The sequence below is a fragment of the Octodon degus genome, unplaced genomic scaffold (genome assembly GCF_000260255.1).
Source record: "Octodon degus isolate 3935 unplaced genomic scaffold, OctDeg1.0 scaffold00120, whole genome shotgun sequence".
Taxonomy (NCBI): domain Eukaryota; kingdom Metazoa; phylum Chordata; class Mammalia; order Rodentia; family Octodontidae; genus Octodon; species Octodon degus.
In genome coordinates, this window is record NW_004524696.1 from 5705125 (window position 1) to 5709634 (window position 4510).

Consider the following 4510-nt stretch of genomic DNA (forward strand, 5'->3'; position numbering starts at 1 on the left):
CAATCTTATTTCTCAATAATTCCAAGTAATCTTAGATTATCCTACTTCACAGTTAGTTGCACCTTGAAATTATTAGATTTACTTTTTAGAGCCTCTTGTTTCTAAGGTGTCATTAGCTGATCACCAACCACAGCCCTGTCTTCCCAATCTGACATTCTGTCCTCACATTGCTTGTTCTCACTGTGCACACTTTCAATTATATTTTTAATGTCCATGAACTTTTTATGAACTCCACTAGCTTTTCATTAGTATCTTCTGTAGACTCACTGAATGTGTGTTTCATTAGGATCATTATATGCTTTTTTATTTCTTCTGAAAATTGGCCAAATACTTATTGATCTATTTTATTACTTGCACTGTTATCTACTAAAATATTTTGGCAAAGTGACTTGATATACTACCCTTGATACCCTTGGGGATGTTGGTATCATGGAGGCATAATTTGGTCCTTATATGAAAAAAAATACATATTTCCCCACCAGTTTCCTGATCTACACATATTTATTAAAGTCTTGGATATTTTTAATCAAATTTAAACATTAATAAGATATGTCAAAGATCTTTCATGGATTAAATAAAATACATTCACAAGTTGTACACATTTAAAGAAATGAATAAATAAAAGCTGGAATTCAAATGAGCAAAAGAAGGAACCAGATGGAAGATTCATTATTTAAATGTAATCTTAAGATGATAAATATAACCTTGGGCAGCAAGAGCAAAATAACAAATTTTATTTTGCAGCAGCAATGCTACTTGGGAATATTTACATGGCTGAATTTAATGAGTCAATGACTATCTTGTGTATTATGCATAGAATAAGATTTGTCTTAAATGAATCTAGCAATTCATTACTTAACTCCCTTGAAAATATTTCTTCTGCAAACTTCAATTTCTCTCTATTTATAAGAATCACAGTGGGACTGAATTAGAATGCAAAACAATATTGGAGGTAACACTTGTTCTTAGCGAAGTACTCCATGGAACTGAGTTGTATGTAGCAATAACATTCACTGTTTTGTAACTGAAGCATGAGGCGGTCAGAGTGACTGCAAACTTCCTTTCATGGAATCTCCAATTCCTTGTTAACACTTAAGTGCAACTTCACAGACAGGGAGACTAATTTGTCTTTTTACTTCCTTTAATAATTCTCTGAGAGAAAGAATAAGCTTTTGAAACAGTATTAGAGTAGTCATATTCCTGTTTAAATGAAACATTAGTGATTAAGTTTGAGAATTTTCTCCAAGGTATGTTAATAATTTTTGAAAGTTGGTTATTTGAAATATGTAGTTGTGTTTAATTTTCAGAATGTGATTTGTTTTTCTTTTAGAAATTGTCTCAAAGGTGTGATAATCCAATTTGGTGAGAATTGGTACCTGGTCTTGGACAATGCAAAAGGTATTAATTTAAATCATATTAGTGTTACCTGAATTATAAGGTAAAATACCATTTATGGTGGCACCATGTTTGACTAACTTAACTTGTTCTACATTCTTGGGGACAATGGCTGCTTTTGTGTTTGTGTGGGGAAGGTGGCTGTGGTCCTGTTTGTTTCCCAATGTAGAGTCTGTAAATGAAGCAAAATTTTCCCAAATGCTTTTATTTTCAAACCAGAGTGTTTGCGAAAAAGCATTTATGAGCTGAGGTATTACTATATTTTGAGGGGTTAATGGTTACTGTTTGGGAGAATACAGGTCTCCTTCTTCAGAGTGGTGTTCATATTTATCACCACAGGTAAAGAGAAAGCTTATACAGCTATAAGGCTGTGAAGACATGGGTTTTCCTGGAGACTATATATGATCAGTTTTGCTAAATGCTATGATTTCAACATCAACAATAGTGCCTGGTACATAGTATATACTCAGTTGAATGAATGAACCCATGGATAAATGGCAAGATAATATGCAAAAGCATAAAAATTAAGGAGTACTCAGTATCTGATTCTCTCTCTCTCTCTCTCTCTCTCTCTCTCTCTCTCTCTCTCTCTCTCTCTCCCTCTCTCCCTCTCTCTCTCTCTGTCTCTTTCAACCTTATGAAGTCAGTCAATAATATAGATATCTAAAGGGTTCTCTGACTCAGAAGATTCTTGCTCCTCCCCAATTTTTTGTACTTTAAGTCCAGATAAGACTCATAAATCTATGTTGTATGATAGTCAGAAATCCATCTTATATGAGCCCTGAAATAAATGCTCTGTGTGGTCACTGCCTTGTACATGGAGGGAGAGTATGAGTTCATTTTTATGGAAACACTACCTTATAAGAGACTCAGTCCTCACAACCTAGAATGAAATTCTTTCTCCAGGCTTTGACTTCCTAGTAACCACTGTATTGCGACCTGGGATGCATGGCAGGCATCTGAGGGTGGCTCCCAACAACTGAGAGAGGTTCTGGTCAACAGCTAACAAAGAAATGGAAACTCAGTACCACAACCATGAGCAAACCTCCTCTAGCAATGCCAAGGAGCTTTGTAGAGAACCCTAAGGCTCAGATGATGTGGACACTTTAGCCAGCACCTTGATTTCAGCCTGGTGGTATTCCCAAGAACAAGAGACCTTATGTCACACTCATGAATCAGGGAAGCTCTGAGCTAATGGTTTTGAGGTTATTAAAGTAGAAAATTACTATGCATTAATGGGAAACTCTTAAGTATCTCAATACATTATGCACTTACCATAATATATCTGGACTGAGACACTGTAAGAACCTACAAACTAGCATCCATTACATTTAAATGTAGTTTTCAATGTGAGGGAGCCCAAGTCAATGAGTTTTAAGGCCTTTTCCTTAAAAACATTCCTCAATATGCAGTATCTTCTAAGCCAAGACCTTCTTGAGATGTAGCTCCATGACAAAAGGTTCTGGAATCCATGTGTCAGAGGATAGAAGAGTCAGAAAAGAAAGATTCTGAAATATAGTTCACTGTCATGTGTATAGGAAACATCCCATAATTGTGAGAGTCTGTCACAGAGTCCAGATCATAACCCACATGACTGCTGATTTTTATGAGGTCAGATCGCAGAAACTCATTCTAATTTGTGAAGACGACATTATTCAAGGTAGTGTTTCCCTCAGAACAATCACACAGTCCCCACCCACATCCAGGGTAGTGATCACATAAGACATTTGTCTCAGCTTTTAACAGTGATGGCCATGCCTATATAATAATTCAACTTCTGAATACATGCACTTTTATCAGCCTTTGGGCAAATAACCTCACAGAGTTTACATTTTGCATCATGATCTTCTTCAAACTAAATTTAACTTTAAAAATATGAGATGATACCTCTTCCTGTGAGAAGCTTGAGGATACATGTGAAAACTCTCTCGACCCAGAAAACCCCACAAAATCTTACAAATCAAGATGCTCAAATCTTAACGTTCACTTTAAGAACACAGGTGAAACTGCCCAGGCCATCAAGGGTATGCATATCCGAAAGGCCACCAAGTATCTGAAGGATGTCACATTAAAGAGGCAATGTGTGCCATTCCGGTGTTACCATGGTGGAGTTGGTAGGTGTGCACAGGCCAAACAGTGGGGCTGGACACAGGGTCAGTGGCCCAAAAAGAGTGCTGAATTTTTGCTGCACATACTTAAAAATGCAGAAAGCAATGTTGAACTTAAGGGTTTAGATGTAGATTCTCTGGTTATTGAATATGTCTAGGTGAAAAAAACACCCAAGATGTGTAGCTGTACTTATAGATCTCATGGCTGGATTAATCCATACATGAGCTCCCCCTGCCTTATTGAGATGATCCTTACTGAAAAGGGACAAATTGTTCCTAAATCAGAGGAGAAAATTGCACAGAAGAAAAAGATATCCCAGAAGAAATTGAAGAAACAAAAACTTATGGTATGGGAATAAATTAAGCATAAAATAAATGTAAATAAAATTTTAAAAAATACGGAGATGTCTAGAAGACAAATTTTCCATGCTTTTCCACATTGGCCAAAAGCACAGTATCTGAAAATTCAGGTGATTTTACATATTCATTTATACAAGTTAGCCTATGGCAATGCAAAGCTGTCATGAAATCTGTTTAAAACAATTAAACACTTATTTTCCCACAATGCTGAGAGTAAGTAAGCTACAGAGAACCTGAAGTTCACTATGTGGTATTTGTGTATGTTGGGTCCAGGGGCCTCATAATAGAGAATGATGGCTCTGGTCATAGCTAGGTGAAAAGAGATCCAGAGAAAACCCAATCGTAAGTAGGTCAACAGGATATTTGGAGAAAATTATGTTCATTAGTGAGGAGCTGTTCATGGGACCTAGACCTGGCCAGGCTGAATGCTCTTATTTAGAACTGACCCTGCAATCCAGAGTTCCTGTTTCACTTCAGAACATATGCATCCCTGGGGAAGGCCAGATAAGTCTGCCATCATGGGACATGTCAGTCTGCAACATTCTGTTCGTGTGACCTCATCCCCAAATAAATGAGCACTAGAAGTGCTTTGTCCTTCCTAGTCACTGGAGAACGCAAAGGGGGAAAAAAACCGAGGCTCCAGACAG

The 4510-nt window shown here is 37.0% G+C and overlaps 1 pseudogene; it reads left to right on the top strand.

Annotated features, from left to right (window-relative positions):
• Positions 1–3367: 3367 nt before the first annotated feature.
• On the top strand, positions 3368–3862 carry LOC105743373 (annotated as a pseudogene).
• The last annotated feature ends 648 nt before the right edge of the window (positions 3863–4510 follow it).